Below are 10,314 nucleotides of genomic sequence, written 5' to 3' on the forward strand. Positions count from 1 at the left end.
CGCATTTAGCGTCGACGCTGACGCCACCGCTTTCATTCGTTGCCGTCTGTCGCTATTTGTTTTTTCGCTACAGATTATCTCTTCTAGCTACAGAAAATTCCATCGCTATTTCATTGATTTCTTGTAGTGACGTCCTTTCGGCCACCATATTATTAACTATTTTATCGGTCACATAATTATATAAATGTTGCTTTGGTCTAGTGGTATTGCTGTCACAAAGTACTGCATGGAGGCTGGGTTCGACCGGCTCTGCAAATAACATTGGATTCTTATAGCATTACAAAATACATGGTAGCATAACATCTATCTATCTATATCTAATTATATAAAGAAGAGATGGATTCTCTTCTCAGAGAGACACGTCACTAATTGGATGTACGAGAGAGTGACACATGTGCAGATTTAGTGGGTTATTACAAGTGCAGATTTAGTGGGCTTGGGAAATGCGATCCCGGCATTTGAGTGTCTAAGGGCTGTTGGAAATCTGAAGTTTGGGCTCAAAAACAAAACCTAAACCGACATTGTCCTTCCTCCTCCTCAACATTGGCGACCAAATGATTTCTCAGGTTCGAGCTCCGTTTAGGTCTACCGACAATGGTGTTTTAGGAAGATTGTGAGAGACAAATCTTCTTGAGTAATCTTTAGATCGAGCTCCGTTCGTGTCCGTTCACCTGCGATTCATCTCCTCTGAAACGTTACGGGATGCATTCATCCATCGCCATTAACACAACCTTCTTAATTCCTTCACCTCATTCAATGCTTCTTATCTCTCTTAGAGACGGTGTATCTCCACGTATAAAAAGGTCAGCTTTCATCCCCTGAACATCATCGTCAAACTTCCTAATAACAATATAAATTTAAATTTCTTTTTCAGTTTAATAGCTAACTCATCTATCCTTCTCTCTGATTTGAAGTTTGACCAATCTTGAAGTTTCGAACTTTCAGATTTAAAAGCATCTTTTCTTCTTATGAGTTTCAGTGATTTTATGTGTTTCAGATATGCTTTTTTTATTTAGTTCTGTTTTATCTGCGTCTTTATGTGTGAAATTGCCGCTTATGTAATTGCATCGTCTTTTGTCTTAGGACAGATCTCATGAGCGATCTTCTTATGTGAGTTTCAGTGATTCTACTGTCACTAATTTTAAATGCTCAGTTTGTTGCAGGCTTATCTTTCTCAAGCACAGAAGAGACATCAACCCTAGCATTTTCTCAATATGGCCGAGTACTTGGAGGTCAGCCTCTTAAATCTCAACACCAGTTTTAGTTCAGAATTTTTGGAAGCTGCATTTACACGCATGTCTTTTGTCTTCTTCAAATTTTTGGTCGTTTCAGTGGATGTTGTAATGGATGATGTTAAATTAAATGAAGGCCAAAAGGGTTTTCTTATGTCACATTCTCTTCTAAATAAGAAGCTGCAGAAGCTTTATTAGAACTAAATGGACAAGTATCAAATCTCTTCATTATTGTTTTTAAGTCTAGCAAGCTTTTTTCGTAAGTTCAGTATCATCTAAATCCTTTCACACAATAATTTTCTTTTGAACATATAGCTTTCTCATGTTAGGTGGGGAATGTATATGATGAATAACTGTGAATTTCCTGGTGGAGTACTGAATCATCAACTCTCCGAGCTGGTTATGTTGCGTAATGAATTTTGTTATTTTGATCACAGTTGGTAGACGGGCAGGTTGTGATCCGTGACACAACAAAAGTTGTAAAACAGAATCGACCCTTGCATATCAAAGACCCCAAAAAAATCCCTGCTCGATCTGTGGGCGTTGTGGATCCATCGGGATGGGTAAGATTTATTAACCTTGAGAGCAAGAAGATTGCATAGTGTATAATACTTATCATAGTGATGTTAATCAACTCTTCAGGTGTAGTGGTCACTGGTCACGAATATGTGTGCTCTCAAAAGAAACAGAGGAAGCTGAAGAGTAGCCCATATTCTGCTCCAAACACAGACCTGGCTCTCATGGCTTGCTCTCTCCTGATCCTTCGAGCTGAGATTCAATGCGAGAAACCAACCATGGTCTCTCATGAGAATTTTCAATGTCCCACAATAGCTCCTACAGACAAGCTGTTCTAAATGGTGACTTTTTTACTTACCAAAGTTTTTTTGTGTTTTCTATTTGTAGAAAGTAGCTTCGAAAGTCTAAAAGGTGATTGGCTTGATGATAGTAGTGACATGTGAGAGAAAATCATTATGAAAAGTTGTCAACCTTTTCTCTGTTGTTTGATCGTGAGTACAACTGTACAGGAATTCTATGTGGGGAACAAGTGAGCATCGGGCCCCATAGATGAGAGTATTTAAACGAATCCAGTTTTCCATTTTCGATTCTTCTTGCCTGATCTCCATTTTAATTATGTGCAAGTTAGTCGTGTGTTTGATCATATACCTATTTTTTCGCGTACGATATTATTAGGCTTTAAGTCATTGTTTATTGATTATTAAGATATCAGTCTAGCTTCTCGATCCATTGTTTCAATAAAAAAGATTATATCTTGTAGGGAAAATTATCGGATAATAATTTCTTTGAGAGGTTGAGATGGAATGTGGACGGTTAGTGTTTAAGATAACCTTCTTATTTTTGGGAAAAAGATTTTCACTAAGGTTTGTGTTTGGAGATTTCTTAAAGACTCTTAGAATTCTTTATGAAATGTTTTCTCTCTATTGCTTTGCTTGATGTGGGATGATACAAATGGTGCTAAGCACCCCTATTTATACAAGTGAAGGAGCAAACTCTAATATGTTCTAGATTTCTCTAAATTATTATCTTATTTCAAAATATCTAACATTAATTATTCTACTCCATAACTTTCTCTCTTCTTCTCCATAATTCTAGATAATTTTTCATCCTTGTGCTCTTCTTTTGGGCTCTTAATATGGATCATGATTTTTGGGTTTTAGGCTAATGGAGAAAAAAACCAGCAAATCTCCCCCTTTCCGACTTAGCCCGAAACCGTTGTCATACCGGTGCCTTTGCAGCAATCTTCAAACTTCTTAATCGGTAATACCTTGGTCATAAAGTCTGACCAGTTTTCGTCGGTGTGTACCTTTGTTAGATGTATGAGCTTCTCTTCCAGAACTTCTCGGATCCAGTGATGTCGGATATCGATGTGCTTTGAGCGAGAGTGAAACGTTGGATTCTTTGCTAAGTGAATAGCACTTTGGTTGTCACATAGCATATTGTACTTGTCTTGCTTTACTCCCAACTCAAGCAAGAAGTTCTTCATCCATAGCATCTCCTTGCACGCTTCTGTTGTTGCGATGTACTCCGCTTCCGTGGTGGATAAGGCAACACACTTTTGTAGCTTTGATTGCCAAGAAACAGCTCCCCCTGCAAAGGTAGTCACGGATCCTCATGTCGATTTCCTTGAATCTTTATCACCAGCCCAATCTGCATCGGTGTAACCGTTCATCTCCAATTTTCCATTTCCAAAACATAGACACTTCTTCGTTATGTTCTTCCTCTGGCTCCACTTGAACTTCTTCTTCACCTTCATCACCATTCTGATCCATGATAGGATCCCCTTCACCCTCATCTCCAATCACTTGTTCATGATCTTGAGGCTTATGAGAATCTTCATTCCTTACAACCCTTAGCTTTGGTTTCTTTGATTTGTTGATGTCTTCGATTGTTTGATCTTCGAAGAAAACAACATCTCTGCTCCGGATAACTTTTCTGTTAACCGGATCCCAAAGCCGATAGCCGAATTCGTCTTTTGGTGATCCAAGATAAATGCACTCTTTAGTCTTAGAGTCTAGCTTGGCTCGTTCATCCTTAGGTATATGGACAAACGTTCTGCAACCGAACACCTTCAAATGGTTGTAAGAGACCTTCTTACCCGACCAAACTTCCTCCGGGACATCGCCTTCCAAAGGGACTGATGGTGTAAGATTTATGACGTCCACTGCAGTCTTTATGGCTTCTCCCCAAAATGGTTTGGGTAGTTTAGCGTGAGAGAGCATGCACCGAACTCTTTCTGTGATCGTTCGATTCATTCTTTCAGCTAGCCCGTTCAGTTGTGGCGTCTTTGGTGGTGTCTTCTCCATCCTGATTCCATGAGCTTTGCAAAACGCTTCAAAGGGACCTCGGTACTCTCCACCATTGTCAGATCGAACACACTTGAGTTTTTGACCCGTACTTCGCTCTGCTTGGGCTACAAACTCCTTGAAAGCATCAAGAACTTGATCTTTTGACTTCAAAAGGTATACCCATACCTTCCTTGAATGGTCATCAATAAAGGTGACGAAATATGATGCCCCTCCATTGGATTTCTCGGACATGGAGCATACGTCAGTATGCACAAGATCAAGAATATGCTTTCTTCTCATAGGCGTAGATGATCTTCGGAAAGCGACCCTATGTTTTTTCTGGTTAAGCAATCATGACATGGTGAGAGAGAAATACCTTTCATATCAGGAAGAAGTTTCTTGCTAGAAAGTATACTTAAACCTTTCTCACTCATATGCCCGAGTCTTCGGTGCCATATATCGATGTCATCACTTGCAACGTTTACTTCTTCCTTGCAAAGCTTGGCTTGTGTTACATATAAAGAGCCTTCTTTTCTTCCTCGAGCCATGATCAAACTTCCTTTGGTTAACTTCCATTTGCCACCACCAAAATGACTGTCCAAGCCGACATCATCGAGCTTTCCGGTTGATATGAGATTGAGTCGCATGTCGGGAACATGTCTCACATCCTTGAGAACTATCTTACATCCAGTGTTTGATGTAAGAATAACATCCCCCTTTCCAATGATCTTGCTTCTTCCTTGATTTCCCATTTGAACATTACCAAAGTCACCACTTTGATAGGTTGTGAAGAAGCTTCCATGAGGGGTGACGTGAAAAGAAGCACCAGAATCAACGATCCATGAGCTATCATCAGAGCTAAGATTACATTCTCCAACGAGATATAATTCTTCGCTCTGGTCTTCCACAATGGTGGTAGTCTTTTCTTCATGCTTCTTTGTAGGATTGAACCGGTCTGGTTTGATATTACCAGCTTGTTTGTCTTTCTTGAAAAACCGACATTCCGACTTCATGTGACCCTGTTTGCCACAGTAATAGCAAGTAACTCTCGGACGTGACTTGGATCTTCCTCGAGATTGGTCTCGTCCTCTGCTTCGGTTTTGACCACGAGTCTCTTCTCTACCTCGTCTATCAACAATGTTAGCTTCTGAATATGAACTCGAACCTCGTTCCTTCCTGCGAACTTCTTCGTTTAGAAGGCTATCAGTGACGGTGTCCATGGTAAGCTTTCCCTCCGGTGCTGAATTGCTTAGAGTGACAACTAGTGTGTCCCAACTCTCCGGCAGTGAACTGAGGAGTAAAAGGGCTTGCATTTCATCTTTAACCTTCATATCAACTTTGTTAAGCTGATTTACAATGCCCTTGAAATTGTTCAAGTGCTCTATCATGCTCTGGCAATCCTTGTACTCCAACTTTACCAACCGTTGAACAAGAAGAGCTTTGTTTCGAGGTGTTTTCTTTTGAATCATGGATTCAAGTTTTGTCCATAATTCAAAAGCATTTGTGTAGGTAGAGACATGTTTAAAGAGAGATCGGTCGACATACTTACGTACTACGGCAACCGCCTTTCTATTAAGAATCTCCCATGCTTTATCATCCTTTCCTTCCGGCTTATCCTTCATGATGATGGGCTCATGCAAATCCTTACAATAAAGGTGATCTTCCATCATCGGTTTCCAATAAGAGAAGTTGTCCGCCGTGAGCTTGAACATGTCACCTTCAAAGGTAACGGTGGCCTCCATCTTCACTTCTTCAAAGATAACGGTAACCTTACTCTAGGGAAAATTATCAGATAATAATTTCTTTGAGAGGTTGAGATGGAATGTGGACGGTTAGTGTTTAAGATAACCTTCTTATTTTTGGGAAAGAGATTTTCACTAAGGCTTGTGTTTGGAGATTTCTTAAAGACTCTTAGAACTCTTTATGAAATATTTTCTCTCTATTCTTTCAAATGGTGCTAAGCACCCCTATTTATACAAGTGAAGGAGCACACTCCAACAAGTTCTAGATTTCTCTAAATTATTATTTATTTCAAAATATCTAACTCCATAACTTTCTCTCTTCTTCTACACAATTCTTCTTCTATACTTCTAATAATTCTAGATAATTTTTTATCCTTGTGCTCTTCTTTTGGGCACTTAATATGGATCATGATTTTTGGGTTTTGGGCTAACGGAGGAAAAAACCAGCATATCTTTGGTCCTCAACGTTAAAAAAAAACAATGGCAATTTTGTGCACTAATGGGACCGGGATTGTCTAAACACACCCATTGTTAATTTCTGTTGCACCTTGACAGAACACAGCTGATTCTGTTACAAAAAAGGAATCATAATTTAAACAATAATCATATAAACATTACCTTCTAATGCAAGTAAACATGTTACGGTCTCTTTACCACTATCACGCTCTTCGCCATCTTGGATGTTTAGACAAAATTTCAAAAGACATTACAAAAGCACTTGAACTTAGGTTCTATTTCTTTGGCAAATGTCATTCTTTACTCGATAAGAAGGTGAAGATAGCTTTCCAGGGAGGATCTACACAATAATTGGCCGACATACATAACCTTTTCCCCCGTCTAAAGCTTAAAACTCTTCCAACAAACATAATTATTTAAAACTAATCTACTAATTAAACTTTTCACGCCCATAACGGAAAAAAGTAACCCCACCAACTATGGGCACAAATTTTTAAAAAGACCAACAACACCAACACCTTTGAAGCTTACGCAGCCTATCAAATATGTCACCCGAATACTTCTTCGCCAGATTAAACTGCTCTTGCGAATCAAATTAATCGGTATTGTATACTATAAGCTTGCTTTAGAGACAAACGACATAATTCATATCATATATAATTCTTCCTCCCGTTTACCTCATATCATAATATAATTCTTCCGTTTACCTTCTAAAGTCTTCGCGCAAAGCATTATTAAAAAGCAAACATATTACCATATACATCATATCCAAATGCAAACAAAGCATATAACCAACCAGAACTTCAAAATTCTTATAATGAATAAGTTATTTCTTTTATATTGTCTATATCATTAGTTTTAAGAAAATGTATAAAAAATAATTTAATTTATGAAACAAATATATAACTAAGAGCGAAAATAATTTTACTCTACTAACTCTAATCTATTGTAATTTTTAAGAAAATCTATTGACTTATTGTTATTCTTAACTAGAATAAACATTGAGAGAAAAGAAATTATTATATTTTTACAAATGTATAGTCAAATAAATAGTTAAAATTGTTGTGAGAAATTTATGAATGTCAATGCTACCTTTAGTTAAAATAAATCAAACATTAAAATATATTTGTACTATTAGTTTATTCATTCGTCTGTCCGTAGGGTGGGTTTTCCCTAGTATATATATATATATATATATATCTATTACTATAAAGAAGAGCTTAACTCTTCTGTGAGGCTGCCACATCATCAATTAGGTAATTCTCAGTGTGCCACGTGTCCCTCTATCAAAACTATGCATTTTATTTACGGGCTTTCTTCATGATTTTGTGGGCCTTTTGTTTAATCCCGTGAGCAAGCCCGAGAGACAGCGAGACCAGCTGCACGACTTGGTTCATCTTCTTCTTCCACACTGAATCCACAAATCTCCTCCTTCGTTATCTGATACAGCTATGGAGTTTCGAGATTTTCAATCCACTTGAAGGATCGGTTTGTAAAATATTTGATCCCCACGTTTTGTCTTCTCATCTGATCAACGAAAACATTTTGCCTAATTGATTCATCCTCTTTATCATACTCCTTAACTCCATCACCTCTTCATGTACGATCTGTTATTGAATACACTTTATTACTCTTCAAGGCAGTGTCTCTACTCCTATAAAAGGTATGCCTTTATTTCCTTGAACATCATCATACTTTTCTCTAAAATGGCTAACTCATCAATCCTTTTTTCAGATTTGAAGTCAGGCCAACGTTCTTCCACCTTGGAGGGGAGGTTGCTTAGATTCTGGGTTTTAAGTTCATATATAGATGTTCATGGTGTAATCAGCCTCACCCCCTTAGATACATAGCTTCACAGATATTGGTGATGCCCTCAAGCTCCACCACTTCGTTCTTTCTAAGAACGTTAACATATTCTCAAGAACATGGTTTGGTTGCTGACAACAACAAGAAAATCTCGGTAAGAGTTATTCAACATTGTAAACTAATGATCTCTTATGTGATTTTACTATTTAGTGGTGGATATTGGTTGGGTTTTGAATTAAGCAGGAAGCAACATAGATTTTGGTTAAGCGATTGGGTCAGTTGAAAGCAAACAAGAAACTATTGTAGAAACCGAGGAAATAAGAATCCAAAAGCTAAAGCCATGAAGATTATGACTGAAATGGAATCTTAATGAAATGACAGTGATTGTGGCATAGGAAAAGTTGTTGATATGACGTCTTTCGGAAATAAGGCTACACTGATTCTTGAGTTGTTACAGCCATAATCTGGAGTGAAACCCTTCCCAGAATGTAAGAACGCAGATAAATAATTGGAGCTTGCTCTACTGCAATCAGCTGCTGCATCGATAGCCTTTTGCTCAATTGTTAATCCTGGACAGATATTGAAGAATGTAGAAGTAGTTTCAGTTGTTTGATTGCCACTGAAAAGAGTATAAGTTTGTATTGGAAGAAAGTGCAAGAAGTAAGGAAGAGTTGCGTTATTGGATAAGTTTCAGAAGGCAACTGTCATTGAAGGGTTTGCTGTGGCTTGCAAGTGCTTGGGAAAGTGTTGAGATTGTCAAAATGTAAAGTACTAAACGAGTCTGATCTGTGATGACTTTCTGTTAACACCTTCCAAGGCCGTTTGTATTGGAGTTGGGTTGCAGGATGTGGAAACTATTGTGGTGAAAATATACTTTACTTCTCTATATAAAACGTTCTGATCTTCTTCTCTCTCTTTGTGCACTGTCAAAATCTATACCAATTTTTTTCTATGTTGCTAATGATAGAACTCAAAGAAAAATGAAATTAAGATGTTATTTTAAAAAAAATATAACCTAAACCGACTAGCTAGGGTTAACCGGAATTGGTATTACATAGTGTTATGTTCTAGACTAAGGTGATTTGCTCATTTTTATTGGTAGTTTGCCCATATTTCAGTGCTAATATCCGATAATTTCCTTTAGGTTTCATCATTACGCTTCCTAATAAAACACAGACAAGTAAAAGTAAAAATAAATATGAAAAAGAAATGACAGAGCAAATATGTTGTAATGTTAATCGAGCATAGCTATCAAAAGAAAATAAAAACGTGTAAGATGTAGTTGACTGTATTGGGTTAAAAAAACATAGTAATGACATTCTCCAACGGTATATTCCCTTTGCATTTCCAATATTAGATCATCTCAATAGACAAGATTTGTTTGATGTTTTAGTACCAATACCTGCAAATTGTAACGAGTCTTTCTTTGTTATGACCAGCATTGAAGAAAATCCTCTGTGTGACCAAAATGAAAATTTCAAAGAAGAATCAAGAGAAATGCGAAACATAAAAACAATGACACCCAAGAACATCAATATAATAAAATATTTATCTCTTTTATACAATTGTAAAAGTCTCACATAGGGTGTGATATCCGAGTAATAATTCATCCGTCTTTATCCAAAATAATATTTAGATTATGAAATGAACAATACAACAAACATAAAATTGTTATAAAAAGAACTGAAATTTTATTGTATCGCGGGAATTTAAATAAGAGCAAATTTATACCCGTAGAATATTTTAACACTGATAGAAAGAGTTTATTAGAGAGAAGAGAAGGTTGAGGTGTGTTTACAAATGAACGCAAACGTTCGTATATATAGAAAGAAATTTAGTGTGCAAATAGTACAGCGGGCCCCACATCTTTTATATTTTTCAACATAAACGGCTGGCTGCTGGCTTTCTTAGCTGTCTTTCATAACACTCCCCCTTGGGGACCGGTGTCACTATCCACTCTCGTTTAACGTCTTTGTTGCCTCGTTAAAAACCTTTCCAGGAAAATCCAATGGGAAAAACCATAGTAAGGTAAAAAGAGTACAACTACGTAAGCCTCCCCTCGAATAAGTAGTCATAGATCCTTCTGATGACGCATTCCAATGTTATGGATGTGCTTTCTGAATACCGAGGTAGGGAGTGATTTTGTGAAGAGGTCGGCTGCATTGTCGCGTGATCGAACATATCTTACTTCAATCTCTTTATTCTTCTCGAGCTCTTGAGTATTTGAGAAGAACTTCGGAGGTATATGTTTGGTTCTATCGCTTTTGATATATC

At 37.4% G+C, this 10,314-nt stretch overlaps 1 long non-coding RNA gene across 1 annotated transcript; it reads left to right on the forward strand.

Moving 5' to 3' along the window:
- The first annotated feature begins 7,580 nt into the window (after positions 1 to 7,580).
- On the forward strand, positions 7,581 to 8,954 carry LOC106326988. The gene is made up of 3 exons (XR_001267376.1): positions 7,581 to 7,897; positions 7,969 to 8,194; positions 8,284 to 8,954. It is a non-coding gene; the product is annotated as an uncharacterized LOC106326988 (long non-coding RNA).
- Positions 8,955 to 10,314: the final 1,360 nt, after the last annotated feature.

Source organism: Brassica oleracea, chromosome C1 (assembly GCF_000695525.1).
Source record: "Brassica oleracea var. oleracea cultivar TO1000 chromosome C1, BOL, whole genome shotgun sequence".
Classification (NCBI taxonomy): Eukaryota; Viridiplantae; Streptophyta; class Magnoliopsida; order Brassicales; family Brassicaceae; genus Brassica; species Brassica oleracea.